General features: G+C 54.9%; 10 non-coding genes across 10 annotated transcripts; all 10 read right to left on the bottom strand.

The window, feature by feature from the left end:
* On the bottom strand, nt 1–93 carry LOC137778833 (small nucleolar RNA SNORD116). The gene has a single exon (XR_011077018.1). It is a non-coding gene; the product is annotated as a small nucleolar RNA SNORD116 (small nucleolar RNA).
* Nucleotides 94–2782: 2689 nt separating this feature from the next.
* On the bottom strand, nt 2783–2875 carry LOC137753391 (small nucleolar RNA SNORD116). The gene has a single exon (XR_011071470.1). It is a non-coding gene; the product is annotated as a small nucleolar RNA SNORD116 (small nucleolar RNA).
* Nucleotides 2876–5538: 2663 nt separating this feature from the next.
* On the bottom strand, nt 5539–5631 carry LOC137778827 (small nucleolar RNA SNORD116). The gene has a single exon (XR_011077017.1). It is a non-coding gene; the product is annotated as a small nucleolar RNA SNORD116 (small nucleolar RNA).
* A 2689-nt stretch (nt 5632–8320) lies between these two features.
* On the bottom strand, nt 8321–8413 carry LOC137753511 (small nucleolar RNA SNORD116). Its single transcript, XR_011071500.1, has one exon. It is a non-coding gene; the product is annotated as a small nucleolar RNA SNORD116 (small nucleolar RNA).
* A 2664-nt stretch (nt 8414–11077) lies between these two features.
* Nucleotides 11078–11170, bottom strand: LOC137750902 (small nucleolar RNA SNORD116). Its single transcript, XR_011070635.1, has one exon. It is a non-coding gene; the product is annotated as a small nucleolar RNA SNORD116 (small nucleolar RNA).
* Nucleotides 11171–13858: 2688 nt separating this feature from the next.
* On the bottom strand, nt 13859–13951 carry LOC137754054 (small nucleolar RNA SNORD116). The gene has a single exon (XR_011071720.1). It is a non-coding gene; the product is annotated as a small nucleolar RNA SNORD116 (small nucleolar RNA).
* Nucleotides 13952–16615: 2664 nt separating this feature from the next.
* LOC137778823 (small nucleolar RNA SNORD116) lies at nt 16616–16708 on the bottom strand. Its single transcript, XR_011077014.1, has one exon. It is a non-coding gene; the product is annotated as a small nucleolar RNA SNORD116 (small nucleolar RNA).
* A 2689-nt stretch (nt 16709–19397) lies between these two features.
* LOC137753506 (small nucleolar RNA SNORD116) lies at nt 19398–19490 on the bottom strand. The gene has a single exon (XR_011071498.1). It is a non-coding gene; the product is annotated as a small nucleolar RNA SNORD116 (small nucleolar RNA).
* A 2663-nt stretch (nt 19491–22153) lies between these two features.
* LOC137750494 (small nucleolar RNA SNORD116) lies at nt 22154–22246 on the bottom strand. Its single transcript, XR_011070464.1, has one exon. It is a non-coding gene; the product is annotated as a small nucleolar RNA SNORD116 (small nucleolar RNA).
* A 2689-nt stretch (nt 22247–24935) lies between these two features.
* Nucleotides 24936–25028, bottom strand: LOC137753503 (small nucleolar RNA SNORD116). Its single transcript, XR_011071497.1, has one exon. It is a non-coding gene; the product is annotated as a small nucleolar RNA SNORD116 (small nucleolar RNA).
* Between the last annotated feature and the right edge of the window lie 2530 nt (nt 25029–27558).

Here is a 27558-nt window from a genome sequence, read left to right as displayed (position 1 = left end):
GAACCTCAGTTTCGATGAGGAGACGGTAGAGTGTTCTCACTCATTTGGTTCAGATTTTCCAAGAAATGCATGCAAGGGTGTCATCATCGATCCAAGCACATGCTGGGACGCTGCAGAACACAACCGGGGTGTGCGCGGGGCTCTGTACAGGAGCCATGAGCCTGGGCTACCTCAGAAGCCTGGAGAATCCACAGCCCTCAGGTCACTCAGCAAGAGGAACAATCAATCCACTCTTGAAGCCATTGGGCCCGTCTGAGGAAAACCTAATACCTAATGGCACATTTGGGGTGCTTGAATACCTACCATCCTGAGTTATCCACGACCATGCTCGGGGACATGGGCCCGCCTCACTTTTTCCAGTTCTTCTTAGCACGTCCAGTCATCAGAGCACACGAAGGTCTTCTTCTTTGTGCCGACGGCCAGCCTTCCCCAGCACCTGCACCTGAGAAGTGGACAGAAATCACCGAGGCTTCATAAGTGGGCCGGTGTCCTCAGAGGACATGATCCATACAAACATTTACCTGGCCTCGAGCTCTGAAACTGCTTCCCAAGGACCTCTATCCCTTAGCGAGAATTGACTGCCTGTCTGATAGTACGACTGCAGGAAGTTAGGCACATACGTTGGCCGGTGTGTGAGAGGCTGTACGTGTGTGTTCACGCGTTTGGGCATGTGTGACTGTGACTGCGCATGCGGACGTGCTTGTGGGTTTCTCTCTGTGCCGCTGAATACGCGTCTTGGTCTCTCTGTGTCCCTATGGCCCTGTGAAGAGGAGTCCAACAATAAAAGAAATAGTTTATACACAGCACCCTGGTTAGACCCCCAACTGAAAGGAGAAAGACCCCTGTCAGCTTCAAGAGGCCGCAGGCACACTTTGACCCCCAGGGGCTGTTGAAATAGTCCATGGACTCCTGCTCTCCCACAGCCACGCCTTCTGACAAAAACACACAGCCTGGACGAGACCTGCCTCCGGGCCTTGGCTGTGACATCTACGTGCACCTCGAGACTCTGTCAGCTACCAGTATATCTCATGGGCATTTGGGGTCACTCGCAGCACTTCCGGAAGCAAGGGAACTCCCATGGTCGGGCCGACACCGACCGGCAGCTGTCTACTGCCAAGATGCAGCCTGAAACCACTCAAGGGGCTAACGAACGTGGGCCCACGTGCCACTTCTCGCCAACTAGGCCTAATCACTTTCCATTGACCCGTGGGAATGCCCACCACAGGAAGTGGTGGGCCTCAGCCACCATGACCCATGTCGGATCCCCACGGCGGAGACTACTCCACATGCCCAGCCACGTCTCAGGCAGCTCCCATCTTGAATGTTCACGGCCCTGACCCCTAAGGAAACTCTCAAACCCTTGAAAGCCTCGTCCTACGTGCCCTCCTCCAGCCCACAGGGCGACACGACCCTACTGGAAACCACAAACGTCTTCAGAATACGGGAACACTGAACATCAGGGAAGACAGACCACAAGCCTGTCCCCTTCGCTGATGCTGATCCCACCCCATGCATCCTGGAAATTCTCCACTGCCACAGTGACACTACCGAATAACTCACAGTGATCAAAGGCATGGTCCCCGAGGACCACAGACAGACATTCAACGGAAGACCTCTGCCATGCGAGGGGACTTGGAAACCTGAAAGGGAACAGTGTCTGGCCACGGCAACACAGCAGGCATGGCAATGGGGCCCCCATCTCTGCCCCACCAATGGACTGCTCCAGATAAACCTCTGGCTGTTCGAAAGGCCTGCGTGCTACACTGGCCGGTCGCGTCATTCCCCCACGGGAGAAACACTTTCGCTTTACACATTGCCAAACAAGGGAACAAAGCGGCCAAAGGGGATGTTCGCATAACTCAACTACCTCCAAGGAGGCCGGCACAGACGCCTCAGCATGTCGATCTTCCCTACTTCCCGCAAGACACCCTTTGGGTGTCATTCCTCGGGCAACGGGATTGCAACTCTACACGAGTTACCTACCTCAACTCACCCACTTGAACTGCCAAAGCCATCCGCTCCATAGGCAGCTTATGCCAGCCCATCACGAACAAGACACATTCTTGGGAAGCCGAGGCCAGCGCCTGCAACCCAATGATGACAGCCCATCCTACAACATCACACAGGACCTTTCCTCATGATACCTTACCTTTCTCTCCAGGCCAGCAGCCACCACCCAGACTGAAATGCTTCACTCGACCCACACCCCACTCCACGAACATCCACTTAGCGCCAACAGTGTGCCGGCAACTTCAGCAGAGGAGCTGACAGGGGCAGCACTGAGGCCTAAACCTTCAGCCCCCTTCCGCCATCGCCCAACTCCCGCCCACGCCCGCCCACTGCTCCAGCCACACCGGGCAGTCAAGAACCTCACTGCGTGAAACACAACAACAGAGAGGGCCACAGGCGTGGCCTGAGGCTCCAGGCTCCAACCACGGAAGCTTGCTCATTTTGGCTTCCATAATCAACCTCGGAAGCGGCATGCACAAAGCGTGATCCTGTCCAAAAATCACCTCTCCAAGCTGCAATCTTACTGGGTCTATACCAGAACACACTCCGACCCTGAAGACTAGCAGGAAAGCCTGCCCTCTTGCATTCCCTCAGCGGCCTTTTAGCAGGGACTGGGGATTCATAGATGACCCAGCTTATGGGCAGACATGGTCGACCCTCAGACAGGAGCCCCTCCAATGCTGGAGCCCTTAGTGGTGTTTGCATGCCTGTCAGCAGGGGACGTTGGCCCTCACTCCTAACTGTCCCGTACTCCCGAGAGAGGAAACGTGCTGGACCTCAGTTTCGATGAGGAGACGGTAGAGCGTTCTCACTCATTTTGTTCAGATTTTCCAAGGAATGTATATAAGGGTGTCATCATCGATCCAAACACATGCTGGGACGCTGCAGAACACAAAAGGGAAGGCCGTGGGTCTCTGCAGAGGAGCCATGACCTGGAAATACTCCAACTGCCTGGGGAATCCACAGTCCTCAGGCCACTCAGCAGGACCAACAATCAATCCACTCTTGCAACCATTGGGTCCATCTGTGGAAATCCTAATATCCAATGGCACATCTTAGTATGGGTGAATGCCTACCGTCCTTAGATATCCACAGCCATGCTCGGCAACATGCACCAGCCCCTCTTTTTCCAGTTCTCCTTAGCACATCCAGACATCAGACAATGCGAAGGTCTTCTTCTCTGCCAACAGCCAGCCTTACGCTGCAACTGCACCTGAGAAGTGGACAGAAATCACGCAGGTTTCTAAATAGCACCAGGGTCCTCAGAGAACATGATTTTTGTGAACACATAATCTGGGCGTGAGCCTGGAACCTCCTCCCCAAGTACCACAATCCCTTACCGAAAACTGATTGTGTGTCTCACAGCACGACTGAAGGAAGTTACGCACGTACGTTGCTCGGTGTGTGAGACGCTGTATTTGTGTATTCACACGTGTGGGCGTGTGTGACTGTGACTCTGCACGAGGATGCGTTTGTGGATTCCTGTGTGTGCCGCTAAATACGCGTCTTGGTCTCTGGGTGTCCCTGTGGCCCTCTGCAGACGCCTCTAACAGTAAACGTCATAGTTTATACACAGCACCCTGGTTGGACCCCCAACTGAAAGGAGAAAGACCCCTGTCAGCTTCATGAGGCCGCATGCGAACTTTGACCCCAAGGCTGTCGAAATAGGCCACAGACTCCCGCTCTCCCACAGCCACGCCTTCTGACCAAAGCACAAAGACTGGACGAGACCTCCCTCCCGGCCGTGGGTGTCACACCTATGTGGACCTGGAGATCCTGCCACCTACCAGCACATCTGATGTGCCCTTGGGGTCACTCCCAGTGCTCCCGGAAGCAAGGTAACCTCCCATGGGCGGGCTGACACTGACCTGCAGTTGCCAAAAAGCACGATGCAGCCTGGCACTTCTCAAGGCGTTAATGGACTTCGGCCCAAGTGCCTCATCTCGCCAACTAGACCAAATCACTTTCCATGACCCCGTGGGAAGCCCTCAATGGGAAGTGTTGGGCTTCAGCAACCATGACACAGGTTGGAACCCCACAGCGGAAATTAGGCCACCTTCCCGGCCACGTATAGGCAAGCTTCCAACTGGTAGGGTTCGCGGCCCTGACCACTGAGGAAACACTCAAACGCTACACAGCCTCGTCCTAAGTGCCCTCCTCCTGCCTGCAGGGCGACTCGACTCTACTTGAAGCCACAGACATCATGCGAACACCGAGACACTGAACAGCAGGGAAGACACACCGCAAGCCTGTCTGCTTTGATGATGCCCACCCCACCCCATGCATCCTGGCAATTCTCCACTGCCACAGCGACACAACCGAGGAACTCACAGTGATCAAAGGCACTGTCCCCGAGGACCACAGACAGACTTTCAACGGAAAACCTTTGCCACACGAGGGGACCTGGAACCTTGAAAGGGCACAGTGGCTGTCCACGACAGTTCGCTTGGTGTCGCAACAGTGCCCCCACCTCTGTCCCCCCAATGGACTGCTCCAGATAAACCTATGGCTGTTCGCAAGCCGAGTCATGCCCCCCCGGGAGAAGCACTTTCGCTTTGCACATTCCCAAACAAGGGAACAAGGCGGCCAAAGGGGATGTTCGCATAACTAAACATCCTCCAAGGAGGCCAGCACAGACGCGTCCCCATGTCAATCTTCTTTACGTCTCGCAAGACACCCTTTGGGTGTCTTTCCTCTGGCAATGGGATTCCAAATCTACACAGTTACCTACCTCACCTCATCCACCTGAACTGCCAAAGCCATCCCCTCCATAGGCAGCTGATGCCAGCCAATCACGAACATGACACATCCTTGGGAAGCCGAGGCCAGCACCTGCAACCCAATTATGATAGCCTATTCCACGACATCACAAAGGACATGTCCACATCTTCCCTTACCTTCCTGTGCGGGCCATCAGTGATCCACGCAGGTTTAAATTCAGCACTCGTTCCTGTCCCCACTCCACGATGACCCACTTGGCATCAACACTGTGCCGGGAGTTAAAGTAGAGAAGCAAACAAGGGCAGCAGCGAGGCCTAATCCTTCAGCCGCTTTCCTCCGATGCCCAACCGAGCTCACCCCCGCCCATTGCTCCAGCCTCACTAGGCACTCAAGAACCTCACCGTGAAAAACGCAAGAACAGGGAGATCCACAGGCCTGGCCTGAGGTTCAAGGCACCAACCACGGACGCTTGCGCATTTTGGCTTCCAGAATCAACCCCCAAAATGGCATGCACGATGCGTGATCCTGGCCAAAACTCACCTCCCAACTGCAAGCTAACTGGGCCTAGACCAGCACACACTCCGACTCTTAAGACCAGCAGGAGAGCCTGCCCACTCGCATTCCCTCAACAGCCATTCAGCAAGGACCCTGGATTCACAGATAACACAGCTTATGTGCAGACAAGGTCAACCCTCAGACAGGAGCCCCTCCAATCCTGGAGCCCTTGGTGGTGTTTGCATGCATGTCGGCGGGGGACGCTGGCCCTCATTCCTAACTGTCCTCTCCCCCTGAGAGAGGAAACGTGCTGAACCTCAGTTTCGATGAGGAGACGGTAGAGTGTTCTCACTCATTTGGTTCAGATTTTCCAAGAAATGCATGCAAGGGTGTCATCATCGATCCAAGCACATGCTGGGACGCTGCAGAACACAACCGGGGTGTGTGCGGGGCTCTGTACAGGAGCCATGAGCCTGGGCTACCTCAAAAGCCTGGAGAATCCACAGCCCTCAGGTCACTCAGCAAGAGGAACAATCAATCCACTCTTTAAGCCATTGGGCCCGTCTGAGGAAAACCTAATACCTAATGGCACATTTGGGGTGCTTGAATACCTACCATCCTGAGTTATCCACGACCATGCTCGGGGACATGGGCCCGCCTCACTTTTTCCAGTTCTTCTTAGCACGTCCAGTCATCAGAGCACACGAAGGTCTTCTTCTTTGTGCCGACGGCCAGCCTTCCCCAGCACCTGCACCTGAGAAGTGGACAGAAATCACCGAGGCTTCATAAGTGGGCCGGTGTCCTCAGAGGACATGATCCATACAAACATTTACCTGGCCTCGAGCTCTGAAACTGCTTCCCAAGGACCTCTATCCCTTACCGAGAATTGACTGCCTGTCTGATAGTACGACTGCAGGAAGTTAGGCACATACGTTGGCCGGTGTGTGAGAGGCTGTATGTGTGTGTTCACGCGTTTGGGCATGTGTGACTGTGACTGCGCATGCGGACGTGCTTGTGGGTTTCTCTGTGTGCCGCTGAATACGCGTCTTGGTCTCTGTGTGTCCCTATGGCCCTGTGAAGAGGAGTCCAACAATAAAAGAAATAGTTTATACACAGCACCCTGGTTAGACCCCCAACTGAAAGGAGAAAGACACCTGTCAGCTTCAAGAGGCCACAGGCACACTTTGACCCCCAGGGGCTGTTGAAATAGTCCTTGGACTCCCGCTCTCCCACAGCAACGCCTTCTGACAAAAACACACAGCCTGGACGAGACCTGCCTCCGGGCCTTGGCTGTGACATCTACGTGCACCTCGAGACTCTGTCAGCTACCAATATATCTGATGGGCGTTTGGGGTCACTCGCAGCACTTCCGGAAGCAAGGGAACTCCCATGGTCGGGCCGACACCGACCGGCAGCTGTCTACTGCCAAGATGCAGCCTGAAACCACTCAAGGGGCTAACGAACGTGGGCCCACGTGCCACTTCTCGCCAACTAGGCCTAATCACTTTCCATTGACCCGTGGGAATGCCCACCACAGGAAGTGGTGGGCCTCAGCCACCATGACCCATGTCGGATCCCCACGGCGGAGACTACTCCACATGCCCAGCCACGTCTCAGTCAGCTCCCATCTTGAATGTTCACGGCCCTGATCCCTAAGGAAACTCTCAAACCCTTGAAAGCCTCGTCCTACGTGCCCTCCTCCAGCCCACAGGGCGACACGACCCTACTGGAAACCACAAACGTCTTCAGAATACGGGAACACTGAACACCAGGGAAGACAGACCACAAGCCTGTCTCCTTCGCTGATGCTGATCCCACCCCATGCATCCTGGAAATTCTCCACTGCCACAGTGACACTACCGAGTAACTCACAGTGATCAAAGGCATGGTCCCCGAGGACCACAGACAGACATTCAACGGAAGACCTCTGCCATGCGAGGGGACTTGGAAACCTGAAAGGGAACAGTGTCTGGCCACGGCAGCACAGCAGGCATGGCAATGGGGCCCCCATCTCTGCCCCACCAATGGACTGCTCCAGATAAACCTCTGGCTGTTCGAAAGGCCTGCGTGCTACACTGGCCGGTCGCGTCATTCCCCCACGGGAGAAACACTTTCGCTTTACACATTGCCAAACAAGGGAACAAAGCGGCCAAAGGGGATGTTCGCATAACTCAACTACCTCCAAGGAGGCCGGCACAGACGCCTCAGCATGTCGATCTTCCCTACTTCCCGCAAGACACCCTTTGGGTGTCATTCCTCGGGCAACGGGATTGCAACTCTACACAAGTTACCTACCTCAACTCACCCACTTGAACTGCCAAAGCCATCCGCTCCATAGGCAGCTTATGCTAGCCCATCACGAACAAGACACATTCTTGGGAAGCCGAGGACAGCGCCTGCAACCCAATGATGACAGCCCATCCTACAACATCACACAGGACCTTTCCTCATGATACCTTACCTTTCTCTCCAGGCCAGCAGCCACCACCCAGACTGAAATGCTTCACTCGACCCACACCCCACTCCACGAACATCCACTTAGCGCCAACAGTGTGCCGGCAACTTCAGCAGAGGAGCTGACAGGGGCATCACTGAGGCCTAAACCTTCAGCCCCCTTACGCCATCGCCCAACTCCCGCCCACGCCCGCCCACTGCTCCAGCCACACCGGGCAGTCAAGAACCTCACTGCGTGAAACACAACAACAGAGAGGGCCACAGGCCTGGCCTGAGGCTCCAGGCTCCAACCACGGAAGCTTGCTCATTTTGGCTTCCATAATCAACCTCGGAAGCGGCATGCACAAAGCGTGATCCTGTCCAAAAATCACCTCTCCAAGCTGCAATCTTACTGGGTCTATACCAGAACACACTCTGACCCTGAAGACTAGCAGGAAAGCCTGCCCTCTTGCATTCCCTCAGCGGCCTTTTAGCAGGGACCGGGGATTCATAGATGACCCAGCTTATGGGCAGACATGGTCGACCCTCAGACAGGAGCCCCTCCAATGCTGGAGCCCTTAGTGGTGTTTGCATGCCTGTCAGCAGGGGACGTTGGCCCTCACTCCTAACTGTCCCGTACTCCCGAGAGAGGAAACGTGCTGGACCTCAGTTTCGATGAGGAGACGGTAGAGCGTTCTCACTCATTTTGTTCAGATTTTCCAAGGAATGCATATAAGGGTGTCATCATCGATCCAAACACATGCTGGGACGCTGCAGAACACAAAAGGGAAGGCCGTGGGTCTCTGCAGAGGAGCCATGACCTGGAAATACTCCAACTGCCTGGGGAATCCACAGTCCTCAGGCCACTCAGCAGGACCAACAATCAATCCACTCTTGCAACCATTGGGTCCATCTGTGGAAATCCTAATATCCAATGGCACATCTTAGTATGGGTGAATGCCTACCGTCCTTAGATATCCACAGCCATGCTCGGCAACATGCACCAGCCCCTCTTTTTCCAGTTCTCCTTAGCACATCCAGACATCAGACAATGCGAAGGTCTTCTTCTCTGCCAACAGCCAGCCTTACGCTGCAACTGCACCTGAGAAGTGGACAGAAATCACGCAGGTTTCTAAATTGCACCAGGGTCCTCAGAGAACATGATTTTTGTGAACACATAATCTGGGCGTGAGCCTGGAACCTCCTTCCCAAGTACCAGTATCCCTTACCGAAAACTGATTGTGTGTCTCACAGCACGACTGAAGGAAGTTACGCACGTACGTTGCTCGGTGTGTGAGACGCTGTATTTGTGTATTCACACGTGTGGGCGTGTGTGACTGTGACTCTGCACGAGGATGCGTTTGTGGATTCCTGTGTGTGCCGCTAAATACGCGTCTTGGTCTCTGGGTGTCCCTGTGGCCCTCTGCAGACGCCTCTAACAGTAAACGTCATAGTTTATACACAGCACCCTGGTTGGACCCCCAACTGAAAGGAGAAAGACCCCTGTCAGCTTCATGAGGCCGCATGCGAACTTTGACCCCAAGGCTGTCGAAATAGGCCACAGACTCCCGCTCTCCCACAGCCACGCCTTCTGACCAAAGCACAAAGACTGGACGAGACCTCCCTCCCGGCCGTGGGTGTCACACCTATGTGGACCTGGAGAGCCTGCCACCTACCAGCACATCTGATGTGCCCTTGGGGTCACTCCCAGTGCTCCCGGAAGCAAGGTAACCTCCCATGGGCGGGCTGACACTGACCTGCAGTTGCCAAAAAGCACGATGCAGCCTGGCACTTCTCAAGGCGTTAATGGACTTCGGCCCAAGTGCCTCATCTCGCCAACTAGACCAAATCACTTTCCATGACCCCGTGGGAAGCCCTCAATGGGAAGTGTTGGGCTTCAGCAACCATGACACAGGTTGGAACCCCACAGCGGAAATTAGGCCACCTTCCCGGCCACGTATAGGCAAGCTTCCAACTGGTAGGGTTCGCGGCCCTGACCACTGAGGAAACACTCAAACGCTACACAGCCTGGTCCTAAGTGCCCTCCTCCTGCCTGCAGGGCGACTCGACTCTACTTGAAGCCACAGACATCATGCGAACACGGAGACACTGAACAGCAGGGAAGACACACCGCAAGCCTGTCTGCTTTGATGATGCCCACCCCACCCCATGCATCCTGGCAATTCTCCACTGCCACAGCGACACAACCGAGGAACTCACAGTGATCAAAGGCACTGTCCCCGAGGACCACAGACAGACTTCCAACGGAAAACCTTTGCCACACGAGGGGACCTGGAACCTTGAAAGGGCACAGTGGCTGTCCACGACAGTTCGCCTGGTGTCGCAACAGTGCCCCCACCTCTGTCCCCCCAATGGACTGCTCCAGATAAACCTATGGCTGTTCGCAAGCCGAGTCATGCCCCCCCCGGGAGAAGCACTTTCGCTTTGCACATTCCCAAATAAGGGAACAAGGCGGCCAAAGGGGATGTTCGCATAACTAAACATCCTCCAAGGAGGCCAGCACAGACGCGTCACCATGTCAATCTTCTTTACGTCTCGCAAGACACCCTTTGGGTGTCTTTCCTCTGGCAATGGGATTCCAAATCTACACAGTTACCTACCTCACCTCATCCACCTGAACTGCCAAAGCCATCCCCTCCATAGGCAGCTGATGCCAGCCAATCACGAACATGACACATCCTTGGGAAGCCGAGGCCAGCACCTGCAACCCAATTATGATAGCCTATTCCACGACATCACAAAGGACATGTCCACATCTTCCCTTACCTTCCTGTGCGGGCCATCAGTGATCCACGCAGGTTTAAATTCAGCACTCGTTCCTGTGCCCACTCCACGATGACCCACTTGGCATCAACACTGTGCCGGGAGTTAAAGTAGAGAAGCAAACAAGGGCAGCAGCGAGGCCTAATCCTTCAGCCGCTTTCCTCCGATGCCCAACCGAGCTCACCCCCGCCCATTGCTCCAGCCTCACTAGGCACTCGAGAACCTCACCGTGAAAAACGCAAGAACAGGGAGATCCACAGGCCTGGCCTGAGGTTCAAGGCACCAACCACGGACGCTTGCTCATTTTGGCTTCCAGAATCAACCCCCAAAATGGCATGCACGATGCGTGATCCTGGCCAAAACTCACCTCCCAACTGCAAGCTAACTGGGCCTAGACCAGCACACACTCCGACTCTTAAGACCGGCAGGAGAGCCTGCCCCCTCGCATTCCCTCAACAGCCATTCAGCAGGGACCCGGGATTCACAGATAACACAGCTTATGTGCAGACACGGTCAACCCTCAGACAGGAGCCCCTCCAATCCTGGAGCCCTTGGTGGGGTTTGCATGCATGTCGGCGGGGGACGCTGGCCCTCATTCCTAACTGTCCTCTCCCCCTGAGAGAGGAAACGTGCTGAACCTCAGTTTCGATGAGGAGACGGTAGAGTGTTCTCACTCTTTTGGTTCAGATTTTCCAAGAAATGCATGCAAGGGTGTCATCATCGATCCAAGCACATGCTGGGACGCTGCAGAACACAACCGGGGTGTGCGCGGGGCTCTGTACAGGAGCCATGAGCCTGGGCTACCTCAAAAGCCTGGAGAATCCACAGCCCTCAGGTCACTCAGCAAGAGGAACAATCAATCCACTCTTGAAGCCATTGGGCCCGTCTGAGGAAAACCTAATACCTAATGGCACATTTGGGGTGCTTGAATACCTACCATCTTGAGTTATCCACGACCATGCTCGGGGACATGGGCCCGCCTCACTTTTTCCAGTTCTTCTTAGCACGTCCAGTCATCAGAGCACACGAAGGTCTTCTTCTTTGTGCCGACGGCCAGCCTTCCCCAGCACCTGCACCTGAGAAGTGGACAGAAATCACCGAGGCTTCATAAGTGGGCCGGTGTCCTCAGAGGACATGATCCATACAAACATTTACCTGGCCTCGAGCTCTGAAACTGCTTCCCAAGGACCTCTATCCCTTACCGAGAATTGACTGCCTGTCTGATAGTACGACTGCAGGAAGTTAGGCACATACGTTGGCCGGTGTGTGAGAGGCTGTATGTGTGTGTTCACGCGTTTGGGCATGTGTGACTGTGACTGCGCATGCGGACGTGCTTGTGGGTTTCTCTGTGTGCCGCTGAATACGCGTCTTGGTCTCTGTGTGTCCCTATGGCCCTGTGAAGAGGAGTCCAACAATAAAAGAAATAGTTTATACACAGCACCCTGGTTAGACCCCCAACTGAAAGGAGAAAGACCCCTGTCAGCTTCAAGAGGCCGCAGGCACACTTTGACCCCCAGGGGCTGTTGAAATAGTCCATGGACTCCCGCTCTCCCACAGCCACGCCTTCTGACAAAAACACACAGCCTGGACGAGACCTGCCTCCGGGCCTTGGCTGTGACATCTACGTGCACCTCGAGACTCTGTCAGCTACCAGTATATCTCATGGGCATTTGGGGTCACTCGCAGCACTTCCGGAAGCAAGGGAACTCCCATGGTCGGGCCGACACCGACCGGCAGCTGTCTACTGCCAAGATGCAGCCTGAAACCACTCAAGGGGCTAACGAACGTGGGCCCACGTGCCACTTCTCGCCAACTAGGCCTAATCACTTTCCATTGACCCGTGGGAATGCCCACCACAGGAAGTGGTGGGCCTCAGCCACCATGACCCATGTCGGATCCCCACGGCGGAGACTACTCCACATGCCCAGCCACGTCTCAGGCAGCTCCCATCTTGAATGTTCACGGCCCTGACCCCTAAGGAAACTCTCAAACCCTTGAAAGCCTCGTCCTACGTGCCCTCCTCCAGCCCACAGGGCGACACGACCCTACTGGAAACCACAAACGTCTTCAGAATACGGGAACACTGAACACCAGGGAAGACAGACGACAAGCCTGTCCCTTCGCTGATGCTGACCCCACCCCATGCATCCTGGAAATTCTCCACTGCCACAGTGACACTACCGAATAACTCACAGTGATCAAAGGCATGGTCCCCGAGGACCACAGACAGACATTCAACGGAAGACCTCTGCCATGCGAGGGGACTTGGAAACCTGAAAGGGAACAGTGTCTGGCCACGGCAGCACAGCAGGCATGGCAATGGGGCCCCCATCTCTGCCCCACCAATGGACTGCTCCAGATAAACCTCTGGCTGTTCGAAAGGCCTGCGTGCTACACTGGCCGGTCGCGTCATTCCCCCACGGGAGAAACACTTTCGCTTTACACATTGCCAAACAAGGGAACAAAGCGGCCAAAGGGGATGTTCGCATAACTCAACTACCTCCAAGGAGGCCGGCACAGACGCCTCAGCATGTCGATCTTCCCTACTTCCCGCAAGACACCCTTTGGGTGTCATTCCTCGGGCAACGGGATTGCAACTCTACACAAGTTACCTACCTCAACTCACCCACTTGAACTGCCAAAGCCATCCGCTCCATAGGCAGCTTATGCCAGCCCATCACGAACAAGACACATTCTTGGGAAGCCGAGGCCAGCGCCTGCAACCCAATGATGACAGCCCATCCTACAACATCACACAGGACCCTTCCTCATGATACCTTACCTTTCTCTCCAGGCCAGCAGCCACCACCCAGACTGAAATGCTTCACTCGACCCACACCCCACTCCACGAACATCCACTTAGCGCCAACAGTGTGCCGGCAACTTCAGCAGAGGAGCTGACAGGGGCAGCACTGAGGCCTAAACCTTCAGCCCCCTTCCGCCATCGCCCAACTCCCGCCCACGCCCGCCCACTGCTCCAGCCACACCGGGCAGTCAAGAACCTCACTGCGTGAAACACAACAACAGAGAGGGCCACAGGCCTGGCCTGAGGCTCCAGGCTCCAACCACGGAAGCTTGCTCATTTTGGCTTCCATAATCAACCTCGGAAGCGGCATGCACAAAGCGTGATCCTGTCCAAAAATCACCTCTCCAAGCTGCAATCTTACTGGGTCTATACCAGAACACACTCCGACCCTGAAGACTAGCAGGAAAGCCTGCCCTCTTGCATTCCCTCAACGGCCTTTTAGCAGGGACCGGGGATTCATAGATGACCCAGCTTATGGGCAGACATGGTCGACCCTCAGACAGGAGCCCCTCCAATGCTGGAGCCCTTAGTGGTGTTTGCATGCCTGTCAGCAGGGGACGTTGGCCCTCACTCCTAACTGTCCCGTACTCCCGAGAGAGGAAACGTGCTGGACCTCAGTTTCGATGAGGAGACGGTAGAGCGTTCTCACTCATTTTGTTCAGATTTTCCAAGGAATACATATAAGGGTGTCATCATCGATCCAAACACATGCTGGGACGCTGCAGAACACAAAAGGGAAGGCCGTGGCTCTCTGCAGAGGAGCCATGACCTGGAAATATTCCAACTGCCTGGGGAATCCGCAGTCCTCAGGCCACTCAGCAGGACCAACAATCAATCCACTCTTGCAACCATTGGGTCCATCTGTGGAAATCCTAATATCCAATGGCACATCTTAGTATGGGTGAATGCCTACCATCCTTAGATATCCACAGCCATGCTCGGCAACATGCACCAGCCCCTCTTTTTCCAGTTCTCCTTAGCACATCCAGACATCAGACAATGCGAAGGTCTTCTTCTCTGCCAACAGCCAGCCTTACGCTGCAACTGCACCTGAGAAGTGGACAGAAATCACGCAGGTTTCTAAATTGCACCAGGGTCCTCAGAGAACATGATTTTTGTGAACACATAATCTGGGCGTGAGCCTGGAACCTCCTTCCCAAGTACCACTATCCCTTACCGAAAACTGATTGTGTGTCTAACAGCACGACTGAAGGAAGTTACGCACGTACGTTGCTCGGTGTGTGAGACGCTGTATTTGTGTATTCACACGTGTGGGCGTGTGTGACTGTGACTCTGCACGAGGATGCGTTTGTGGATTCCTGTGTGTGCCGCTAAATACGCGTCTTGGTCTCTGGGTGTCCCTGTGGCCCTCTGCAGACGCCTCTAACAGTAAACGTCATAGTTTATACACAGCACCCTGGTTGGACCCCCAACTGAAAGGAGAAAGACCCCTGTCAGCTTCATGAGGCCGCATGCGAACTTTGACCCCAAGGCTGTCGAAATAGGCCACAGACTCCCGCTCTCCCACAGCCACGCCTTCTGACCAAAGCACAAAGACTGGACGAGACCTCCCTCCCGGCCGTGGGTGTCACACCTATGTGGACCTGGAGATCCTGCCACCTACCAGCACATCTGATGTGCCCTTGGGGTCACTCCCAGTGCTCCCGGAAGCAAGGTAACCTCCCATGGGCGGGCTGACACTGACCTGCAGTTGCCAAAAAGCACGATGCAGCCTGGCACTTCTCAAGGCGTTAATGGACTTCGGCCCAAGTGCCTCATCTCGCCAACTAGACCAAATCACTTTCCATGACCCCGTGGGAAGCCCTCAATGGGAAGTGTTGGGCTTCAGCAAACATGACACAGGTTGGAACCCCACAGCGGAAATTAGGCCACCTTCCCGGCCACGTATAGGCAAGCTTCCAACTGGTAGGGTTCGCGGCCCTGACTACTGAGGAAACACTCAAACGCTACACAGCCTCGTCCTAAGTGCCCTCCTCCTGCCTGCAGGGCGACTCGACTCTACTTGAAGCCACAGACATCATGCTCACACGGAGACACTGAACAGCAGGGAAGACACACCGCAAGCCTGTCTGCTTTGATGATGCCCACCCCACCCCATGCATCCTGGCAATTCTCCACTGCCACAGCGACACAACCGAGGAACTCACAGTGATCAAAGGCACTGTCCCCGAGGACCACAGACAGACTTTCAACGGAAAACCTTTGCCACACGAGGGGACCTGGAACCTTGAAAGGGCACAGTGGCTGTCCACGACAGTTCGCCTGGTGTCGCAACAGTGCCCCCACCTCTGTCCCCCCAATGGACTGCTCCAGATAAACCTATGGCTGTTCGCAAGCCGAGTCATGCCCCCCCCGGGAGAAGCACTTTCGCTTTGCACATTCCCAAACAAGGGAACAAGGCGGCCAAAGGGGATGTTCGCATAACTAAACATCCTCCAAGGAGGCCAGCACAGACGCGTCACCATGTCAATCTTCTTTACGTCTCGCAAGACAACCTTTGGGTGTCTTTCCTCTGGCAATGGGATTCCAAATCTACACAGTTACCTACCTCACCTCATCCACCTGAACTGCCAAAGCCATCCCCTCCATAGGCAGCTGATGCCAGCCAATCACGAACATGACACATCCTTGGGAAGCCGAGGCCAGCACCTGCAACCCAATTATGATAGCCTATTCCACGACATCACAAAGGACATGTCCACATCTTCCCTTACCTTCCTGTGCGGGCCATCAGTGATCCACGCAGGTTTAAATTCAGCACTCGTTCCTGTCCCCACTCCACGATGACCCACTTGGCATCAACACTGTGCCGGGAGTTAAAGTAGAGAAGCAAACAAGGGCAGCAGCGAGGCCTAATCCTTCAGCCGCTTTCCTCCGATGCCCAACCGAGCTCACCACAGCCCATTGCTCCAGCCTCACTAGGCACTCGAGAACCTCACCGTGAAAAACGCAAGAACAGGGAGATCCACAGGCCTGGCCTGAGGTTCAAGGCACCAACCACGGACGCTTGCTCATTTTGGCTTCCAGAATCAACCGCCAAAATGGCATGCACGATGCGTGATCCTGGCCAAAACTCACCTCCCAACTGCAAGCTAACTGGGCCTATACCAGCACACACTCCGACTCTTAAGACCAGCAGGAGAGCCTGCCCCCTCGCATTCCCTCAACAGCCATTCAGCAGGGACCCGGGATTCACAGATAACACAGCTTATGTGCAGACACGGTCAACCCTCAGACAGGAGCCCCTCCAATCCTGGAGCCCTTGGTGGTGTTTGCATGCATGTCGGCGGGGGACGCTGGCCCTCATTCCTAACTGTCCTCTCCCCCTGAGAGAGGAAACGTGCTGAACCTCAGTTTCGATGAGGAGACGGTAGAGTGTTCTCACTCATTTGGTTCAGATTTTCCAAGAAATGCATGCAAGGGTGTCATCATCGATCCAAGCACATGCTGGGACGCTGCAGAACACAACCGGGGTGTGCGCGGGGCTCTGTACAGGAGCCATGAGCCTGGGCTACCTCAAAAGCCTGGAGAATCCACAGCCCTCAGGTCACTCAGCAAGAGGAACAATCAATCCACTCTTGAAGCCATTGGGCCCGTCTGAGGAAAACCTAATACCTAATGGCACATTTGGGGTGCTTGAATACCTACCATCCTGAGTTATCCACGACCATGCTCGGGGACATGGGCCCGCCTCACTTTTTCCAGTTCTTCTTAGCACGTCCAGTCATCAGAGCACACGAAGGTCTTCTTCTTTGTGCCGACGGCCAGCCTTCCCCAGCACCTGCACCTGAGAAGTGGACAGAAATCACCGAGGCTTCATAAGTGGGCCGGTGTCCTCAGAGGACATGATCCATACAAACATTTACCTGGCCTCGAGCTCTGAAACTGCTTCCCAAGGACCTCTATCCCTTAGCGAGAATTGACTGCCTGTCTGATAGTACGACTGCAGGAAGTTAGGCACATACGTTGGCCGGTGTGTGAGAGGCTGTATGTGTGTGTTCACGCGTTTGGGCATGTGTGACTGTGACTGCGCATGCGGACGTGCTTGTGGGTTTCTCTGTGTGCCGCTGAATACGCGTCTTGGTCTCTGTGTGTCCCTATGGCCCTGTGAAGAGGAGTCCAACAATAAAAGAAATAGTTTATACACAGCACCCTGGTTAGACCCCCAACTGAAAGGAGAAAGACCCCTGTCAGCTTCAAGAGGCCGCAGGCACACTATGACCCCCAGGGGCTGTTGAAATAGTCCATGGACTCCCGCTCTCCCACAGCCACGCCTTCTGACAAAAACACACAGCCTGGACGAGACCTGCCTCCGGGCCTTGGCTGTGACATCTACGTGCACCTCGAGACTCTGTCAGCTACCAGTATATCTCATGGGCATTTGGGGTCACTCGCAGCACTTCCGGAAGCAAGGGAACTCCCATGGTCGGGCCGACACCGACCGGCAGCTGTCTACTGCCAAGATGCAGCCTGAAACCACTCAAGGGGCTAACGAACGTGGGCCCACGTGCCACTTCTCGCCAACTAGGCCTAATCACTTTCCATTGACCCGTGGGAATGCCCACCACAGGAAGTGGTGGGCCTCAGCCACCATGACCCATGTCGGATCCCCACGGCGGAGACTACTCCACATGCCCAGCCACGTCTCAGGCAGCTCCCATCTTGAATGTTCACGGCCCTGACCCCTAAGGAAACTCTCAAACCCTTGAAAGCCTCGTCCTACGTGCCCTCCTCCAACCCACAGGGCGACACGACCCTACTGGAAACCACAAACATCTTCAGAACACGGGAACACTGAACACCAGGGAAGACAGACCACAAGCCTGTCCCCTTCGCTGATGCTGATCCCACCCCATGCATCCTGGAAATTCTCCACTGCCACAGTGACACTACCGAATAACTCACAGTGATCAAAGGCATGGTCCCCGAGGACCACAGACAGACATTCAACGGAAGACCTCTGCCATGCGAGGGGACTTGGAAACCTGAAAGGGAACAGTGTCTGGCCACGGCAGCACAGCAGGCAAGGCAATGGGGCCCCCATCTCTGCCCCACCAATGGACTGCTCCAGATAAACCTCTGGCTGTTCGAAAGGCCTGCGTGCTACACTGGCCGGTCGCGTCATTCCCCCACGGGAGAAACACTTTCGCTTTACACATTGCCAAACAAGGGAACAAAGCGGCCAAAGGGGATGTTCGCATAACTCAACTACCTCCAAGGAGGCCGGCACAGACGCCTCAGCATGTCGATCTTCCCTACTTCCCGCAAGACACCCTTTGGGTGTCATTCCTCGGGCAACGGGATTGCAACTCTACACAAGTTACCTACCTCAACTCACCCACTTGAACTGCCAAAGCCATCCGCTCCATAGGCAGCTTATGCCAGCCCATCACGAACAAGACACATTTTTGGGAAGCCGAGGCCAGCGCCTGCAACCCAATGATGACAGCCCATCCTACAACATCACACAGGACCCTTCCTCATGATACCTTACCTTTCTCTCCAGGCCAGCAGCCACCACCCAGACTGAAATGCTTCACTCGACCCACACCCCACTCCACGAACATCCACTTAGCGCCAACAGTGTGCCGGCAACTTCAGCAGAGGAGCTGACAGGGGCAGCACTGAGGCCTAAACCTTCAGCCCCCTTCCGCCATCGCCCAACTCCCGCCCACGCCCGCCCACTGCTCCAGCCACACCGGGCAGTCAAGAACCTCACTGCGTGAAACACAACAACAGAGAGGGCCACAGGCCTGGCCTGAGGCTCCAGGCTCCAACCACGGAAGCTTGCTCATTTTGGCTTCCATAATCAACCTCGGAAGCGGCATGCACAAAGCCTGATCCTGTCCAAAAATCACCTCTCCAAGCTGCAATCTTACTGGGTCTATACCAGAACACACTCCGACCCTGAAGACTAGCAGGAAAGCCTGCCCTCTTGCATTCCCTCAACGGCCTTTTAGCAGGGACCGGGGATTCATAGATGACCCAGCTTATGGGCAGACATGGTCGACCCTCAGACAGGAGCCCCTCCAATGCTGGAGCCCTTAGTGGTGTTTGCATGCCTGTCAGCAGGGGACGTTGGCCCTCACTCCTAACTGTCCCGTACTCCCGAGAGACGAAACGTGCTGGACCTCAGTTTCGATGAGGAGACGGTAGAGCGTTCTCACTCATTTTGTTCAGATTTTCCAAGGAATGCATATAAGGGTGTCATCATCGATCCAAACACATGCTGGGACGCTGCAGAACACAAAAGGGAAGGCCGTGGGTCTCTGCAGAGGAGCCATGACCTGGAAATACTCCAACTGCCTGGGGAATCCACAGTCCTCAGGCCACTCAGCAGGACCAACAATCAATCCACTCTTGCAACCATTGGGTCCATCTGTGGAAATCCTAATATCCAATGGCACATCTTAGTATGGGTGAATGCCTACCGTCCTTAGATATCCACAGCCATGCTCGGCAACATGCACCAGCCCCTCTTTTTCCAGTTCTCCTTAGCACATCCAGACATCAGACAATGCGAAGGTCTTCTTCTCTGCCAACAGCCAGCCTTACGCTGCAACTGCACCTGAGAAGTGGACAGAAATCACGCAGGTTTCTAAATTGCACCAGGGTCCTCAGAGAACATGATTTTTGTGAACACATAATCTGGGCGTGAGCCTGGAACCTCCTTCCCAAGTACCACTATCCCTTACCGAAAACTGATTGTGTGTCTCACAGCACGACTGAAGGAAGTTACGCACGTACGTTGCCCGGTGTGTGAGACGCTGTATTTGTGTATTCACACGTGTGGGCGTGTGTGACTGTGACTCTGCACGAGGATGCGCTTGTGGATTCCTGTGTGTGCCGCAAAATACGCGTCTTGGTCTCTGGGTGTCCCTGTGGCCCTCTGTAGACGCCTCTAACAGTAAACGTCATAGTTTATACACAGCACCCTGGTTGGACCCCCAACTGAAAGGAGAAAGACCCCTGTCAGCTTCATGAGGCCGCATGCGAACTTTGACCCCAAGGCTGTCGAAATAGGCCACAGACTCCCGCTCTCCCACAGCCACGCCTTCTGACCAAAGCACAAAGACTGGACGAGACCTCCCTCCCAGCCGTGGGTGTCACATCTATGTGGACCTGGAGATCCTGCCACCTACCAGCACATCTGATGTGCCCTTGGGGTCACTCCCATTGCTCCCGGAAGCAAGGTAACCTCCCATGGGCGGGCTGACACTGACCTGCAGTTGCCAAAAAGCACGATGCAGCCTGGCACTTCTCAAGGCGTTAATGGACTTCGGCCCAAGTGCCTCATCTCGCCAACTAGACCAAATCACTTTCCATGACCCAGTGGGAAGCCCTCAATGGGAAGTGTTGGGCTTCAGCAACCATGACACAGGTTGGAACCCCACAGCGGAAATTAGGCCACCTTCCCGGCCACGTAGAGGCAAGCTTCCAACTGGTAGGGTTCGCGGCCCTGACCACTGAGGAAACACTCAAACGCTACACAGCCTCGTCCTAAGTGCCCTCCTCCTCCCTGCAGGGCGACTCGACTCTACTTGAAGCCACAGACATCATGCGAACACGGAGACACTGAACAGCAGGGAAGACACACCGCAAGCCTGTCTGCTTTGATGATGCCCACCCCACCCCATGCATCCTGGCAATTCTCCACTGCCACAGCGACACAACCGAGGAACTCACAGTGATCAAAGGCACTGTCCCCGAGGACCACAGACAGACTTTCAACGGAAAACCTTTGCCACACGAGGGGACCTGGAACCTTGAAAGGGCACAGTGGCTGTCCACGACAGTTCGCCTGGTGTCGCAACAGTGCCCCCACCTCTGTCCCCCCAATGGACTGCTCCAGATAAACCTATGGCTGTTCGCAAGCCGAGTCATGCCCCCCCGGGAGAAGCACTTTCGCTTTGCACATTCCCAAACAAGGGAACAAGGCGGCCAAAGGGGATGTTCGCATAACTAAACATCCTCCAACCAGGCCAGCAAAGTCGCGTCACCATGTCAATCTTCTTTACGTCTCGCAAGACACCCTTTGGGTGTCTTTCCTCTGGCAATGGGATTCCAAATCTACACAATTACCTACCTCACCTCATCCACCTGAACTGCCAAAGCCATCCCCTCCATAGGCAGCTGATGCCAGCCAATCACGAACATGACACATCCTTGGGAAGCCGAGGCCAGCACCTGCAACCCAATTATGATAGCCTATTCCACGACATCACAAAGGACATGTCCACATCTTCCCTTACCTTCCTGTGCGGGCCATCAGTGATCCACGCAGGTTTAAATTCAGCACTCGTTCCTGTCCCCACTCCACGATGACCCACTTGGCATCAACACTGTGCCGGGAGTTAAAGTAGAGAAGCAAACAAGGGCAGCAGCGAGGCCTAATCCTTCAGCCGCTTTCCTCCGATGCCCAACCGAGCTCACCACCGCCCATTGCTCCAGCCTCACTAGGCACTCGAGAACCTCACCGTGAAAAACGCAAGAACAGGGAGATCCACAGGCCTGGCCTGAGGTTCAAGGCACCAACCACGGACGCTTGCGCATTTTGGCTTCCAGAATCAACCCCCAAAATGGCATGCACGATGCGTGATCCTGGCCAAAACTCACCTCCCAACTGCAAGCTAACTGGGCCTAGACCAGCACACACTCCGACTCTTAAGACCAGCAGGAGAGCCTGCCCCCTCGCATTCCCTCAACAGCCATTCAGCAGGGACCCTGGATTCACAGATAACACAGCTTATGTGCAGACACGGTCAACCCTCTTACAGGAGCCCCTCCAATCCTGGAGCCTTTGGTGGTGTTTGCATGCATGTCGGCGGGGGACGCTGGCCCTCATTCCTAACTGTCCTCTCCCCCTGAGAGAGGAAACGTGCTGAACCTCAGTTTTGATGAGGAGACGGTAGAGTGTTCTCACTCATTTGGTTCAGATTTTCCAAGAAATGCATGCAAGTGTGTCATCATCGATCCAAGCACATGCTGGGACGCTGCAGAACACAACCGGGGTGTGCGCGGGGCTCTGTACAGGAGCCATGAGCCTGGGCTACCTCAAAAGCCTGGAGAATCCACAGCCCTCAGGTCACTCAGCAAGAGGAACAATCAATCCACTCTTGAAGCCATTGGGCCCGTCTGAGGAAAACCTAATACCTAATGGCACATTTGGGGTGCTTGAATACCTACCATCCTGAGTTATCCACGACCATGCTCGGGGACATGGGCCCGCCTCACTTTTTCCAGTTCTTCTTAGCATGTCCAGTCATCAGAGCACACGAAGGTCTTCTTCTTTGTGCCGACGGCCAGCCTTCCCCAGCACCTGCACCTGAGAAGTGGACAGAAATCACCGAGGCTTCATAAGTGGGCCGGTGTCCTCAGAGGACATGATCCATACAAACATTTACCTGGCCTCGAGCTCTGAAACTGCTTCCCCAGGACCTCGATCCCTTACCGAGAATTGACTGCCTGTCTGATAGTACGACTGCAGGAAGTTAGGCACATACGTTGGCCGGTGTGTGAGAGGCTGTATGTGTGTGTTCACGCGTTTGGGCATGTGTGACTGTGACTGCGCATGCGGACGTGCTTGTGGGTTTCTCTGTGTGCCGCTGAATACGCGTCTTGGTCTCTGTGTGTCCCTATGGCCCTGTGAAGAGGAGTCCAACAATAAAAGAAATAGTTTATACACAGCACCCTGGTTAGACCCCCAACTGAAAGGAGAAAGACACCTGTCAGCTTCAAGAGGCCACAGGCACACTTTGACCCCCAGGGGCTGTTGAAATAGTCCTTGGACTCCCGCTCTCCCACAGCCACGCCTTCTGACAAAAACACACAGCCTGGACGAGACCTGCCTCCGGGCCTTGGCTGTGACATCTACGTGCACCTCGAGACTCTGTCAGCTACCAGTAAATCTCATGGGCATTTGGGGTCACTCGCAGCACTTCCGGAAGCAAGGGAACTCCCATGGTCGGGCCGACACCGACCGGCAGCTGTCTACTGCCAAGATGCAGCCTGAAACCACTCAAGGGGCTAACGAACGTGGGCCCACGTGCCACTTCTCGCCAACTAGGCCTAATCACTTTCCATTGACCCGTGGGAATGCCCACCACAGGAAGTGGTGGGCCTCAGCCACCATGACCCATGTCGGATCCCCACGGCGGAGACTACTCCACATGCCCAGCCACGTCTCAGGCAGCTCCCATCTTGAATGTTCACGGCCCTGACCCCTAAGGAAACTCTCAAACCCTTGAAAGCCTCGTCCTACGTGCCCTCCTCCAGCCCACAGGGCGACACGACCCTACTGGAAACCACAAACGTCTTCAGAATACGGGAACACTGAACACCAGGGAAGACAGACCACAAGCCTGTCTCCTTCGCTGATGCTGATCCCACCCCATGCATCCTGGAAATTCTCCACTGCCACAGTGACACTACCGAATAACTCACAGTGATCAAAGGCATGGTCCCCGAGGACCACAGACAGACATTCAACGGAAGACCTCTGCCATGCGAGGGGACTTGGAAACCTGAAAGGGAACAGTGTCTGGCCACGGCAGCACAGCAGGCATGGCAATGGGGCCCCCATCTCTGCCCCACCAATGGACTGCTCCAGATAAACCTCTGGCTGTTCGAAAGGCCTGCGTGCTACACTGGCCGGTCGCGTCATTCCCCCACGGGAGAAACACTTTCGCTTTACACATTGCCAAAAAAGGGAACAAAGCGGCCAAAGGGGATGTTCGCATAACTCAACTACCTCCAAGGAGGCCGGCACAGACGCCTCAGCATGTCGATCTTCCCTACTTCCCGCAAGACACCCTTTGGGTGTCATTCCTCGGGCAACGGGATTGCAACTCTACACAAGTTACCTACCTCAACTCACCCACTTGAACTGCCAAAGCCATCCGCTCCATAGGCAGCTTATGCCAGCCCATCACGAACAAGACACATTCTTGGGAAGCCGAGGCCAGCGCCTGCAACCCAATGATGACAGCCCATCCTACAACATCACACAGGACCTTTCCTCATGATACCTTACCTTTCTCTCCAGGCCAGCAGCCACCACCCAGACTGAAATGCTTCACTCGACCCACACCCCACTCCACGAACATCCACTTAGCGCCAACAGTGTGCCGGCAACTTCAGCAGAGGAGCTGACAGGGGCAGCACTGAGGCCTAAACCTTCAGCCCCCTTCCGCCATCGCCCAACTCCCGCCCACGCCCGCCCACTGCTCCAGCCACACCGGGCAGTCAAGAACCTCACTGCGTGAAACACAACAACAGAGAGGGCCACAGGCCTGGCCTGAGGCTCCAGGCTCCAACCACGGAAGCTTGCTCATTTTGGCTTCCATAATCAACCTCGGAAGCGGCATGCACAAAGCGTGATCCTGTCCAAAAATCACCTCTCCAAGCTGCAATCTTACTGGGTCTATACCAGAACACACTCCGACCCTGAAGACTAGCAGGAAAGCCTGCCCTCTTGCATTCCCTCAACGGCCTTTTAGCAGGGACCGGGTATTCATAGATGACCCAGCTTATGGGCAGACATGGTCGACCCTCAGACAGGAGCCCCTCCAATGCTGGAGCCCTTAGTGGTGTTTGCATGCCTGTCAGCAGGGGACGTTGGCCCTCACTCCTAACTGTCCCGTACTCCCGAGAGAGGAAACGTGCTGGACCTCAGTTTCGATGAGGAGACGGTAGAGCGTTCTCACTCATTTTGTTCAGATTTTCCAAGGAATGCATATAAGGGTGTCATCATCGATCCAAACACATGCTGGGACGCTGCAGAACACAAAAGGGAAGGCCGTGGGTCTCTGCAGAGGAGCCATGACCTGGAAATACTCCAACTGCCTGGGGAATCCACAGTCCTCAGGCCACTCAGCAGGACCAACAATCAATCCACTCTTGCAACCATTGGGTCCATCTGTGGAAATCCTAATATCCAATGGCACATCTTAGTATGGGTGAACGCCTACCGTCCTTAGATATCCACAGCCATGCTCGGCAACATGCACCAGCCCCTCTTTTTCCAGTTCTCCTTAGCACATCCAGACATCAGACAATGCGAAGGTCTTCTTCTCTGCCAACAGCCAGCCTTACGCTGCAACTGCACCTGAGAAGTGGACAGAAATCACGCAGGTTTCTAAATTGCACCAGGGTCCTCAGAGAACATGATTTTTGTGAACACATAATCTGGGCGTGAGCCTGGAACCTCCTTCCCAAGTACCACTATCCCTTACCGAAAACTGATTGTGTGTCTCACAGCACGACTGAAGGAAGTTACGCACGTACGTTGCTCGGTGTGTGAGACGCTGTATTTGTGTATTCACACGTGTGGGCGTGTGTGACTGTGACTCTGCACGAGGATGCGTTTGTGGATTCCTGTGTGTGCCGCTAAATACGCGTCTTGGTCTCTGGGTGTCCCTGTGGCCCTCTGCAGACGCCTCTAACAGTAAACGTCATAGTTTATACACAGCACCCTGGTTGGACCCCCAACTGAAAGGAGAAAGACCCCTGTCAGCTTCATGAGGCCGCATGCGAACTTTGACCCCAAGGCTGTCGAAATAGGCCACAGACTCCCGCTCTCCCACAGCCACGCCTTCTGACCAAAGCACAAAGACTGGACGAGACCTCCCTCCCGGCCGTGGGTGTCACACCTATGTGGACCTGGAGAACCTGCCACCTACCAGCACATCTGATGTGCCCTTGGGGTCACTCCCAGTGCTCCCGGAAGCAAGGTAACCTCCCATGGGCGGGCTGACACTGACCTGCAGTTGCCAAAAAGCACGATGCAGCCTGGCACTTCTCAAGGCGTTAATGGACTTCGGCCCAAGTGCCTCATCTCGCCAACTAGACCAAATCACTTTCCATGACCCCGTGGGAAGCCCTCAATGGGAAGTGTTGGGCTTCAGCAACCATGACACAGGTTGGAACCCCACAGCGGAAATTAGGCCACCTTCCCGGCCACGTAGAGGCAAGCTTCCAACTGGTAGGGTTCGCGGCCCTGACCACTGAGGAAACACTCAAACGCTACACAGCCTCGTCCTAAGTGCCCTCCTCCTGCCTGCAGGGCGACTCGACTCTACTTGAAGCCACAGACATCATGCGAACACGGAGACACTGAACAGCAGGGAAGACACACCGCAAGCCTGTCTGCTTGGATGATGCCCACCCCACCCCATGCATCCTGGCAATTCTCCACTGCCACAGCGACACAACCGAGGAACTCACAGTGATCAAAGGCACTGTCCCCGAGGACCACAGACAGACTTTCAACGGAAAACCTTTGCCACACGAGGGGACCTGGAACCTTGAAAGGGCACAGTGGCTGTCCACGACAGTTCGCCTGGTGTCGCAACAGTGCCCCCACCTCTGTCCCCCCAATGGACTGCTCCAGATAAACCTATGGCTGTTCGCAAGCCGAGTCATGCCCCCCCGGGAGAAGCACTTTCGCTTTGCACATTCCGAAACAAGGGAACAAGGCGGCCAAAGGGGATGTTCGCATAACTAAACATCCTCCAAGCAGGCCAGCACAGTCGCGTCACCATGTCAATCTTCTTTACGTCTCGCAAGACACCCTTTGGGTGTCTTTCCTCTGGCAATGGGATTCCAAATCTGCACAGTTACCTACCTCACCTCATCCACCTGAACTGCCAAAGCCATCCCCTCCATAGGCAGCTGATGCCAGCCAATCACGAACATGACACATCCTTGGGAAGCCGAGGCCAGCACCTGCAACCCAATTATGATAGCCTATTCCACGACATCACAAAGGACATGTCCACATCTTCCCTTACCTTCCTGTGCGGGCCATCAGTGATCCACGCAGGTTTAAATTCAGCACTCGTTCCTGTCCCCACTCCACGATGACCCACTTGGCATCAACACTGTGCCGGGAGTTAAAGTAGAGAAGCAAACAAGGGCAGCAGCGAGGCCGAATCCTTCAGCCGCTTTCCTCCGATGCCCAACCGAGCTCACCCCCGCCCATTGCTCCAGCCTCACTAGGCACTCGAGAACCTCACCGTGAAAAACGCAAGAACAGGGAAATCCACAGGCCTGGCCTGAGGTTCAAGGCACCAACCACGGACGCTTGCGCATTTTGGCTTCCAGAATCAACCCCCAAAATGGCATGCACGATGCGTGATCCTGGCCAAAACTCACCTCCCAACTGCAAGCTAACTGGGCCTAGACCAGCACACACTCCGACTCTTAAGACCAGCAGGAGAGCCTGCCCCCTCGCATTCCCTCAACAGCCATTCAGCAGGGACCCTGGATTCACAGATAACACAGCTTAT

The sequence above is a fragment of the Eschrichtius robustus genome, chromosome 1, assembly GCF_028021215.1.
Source record: "Eschrichtius robustus isolate mEscRob2 chromosome 1, mEscRob2.pri, whole genome shotgun sequence".
Lineage (NCBI taxonomy): Eukaryota > Metazoa > Chordata > Mammalia > Artiodactyla > Eschrichtiidae > Eschrichtius > Eschrichtius robustus.
The sequence above is the reverse complement of the archived record's forward strand: the minus strand, read 5'-3'. Positions and strand labels throughout refer to the sequence as shown.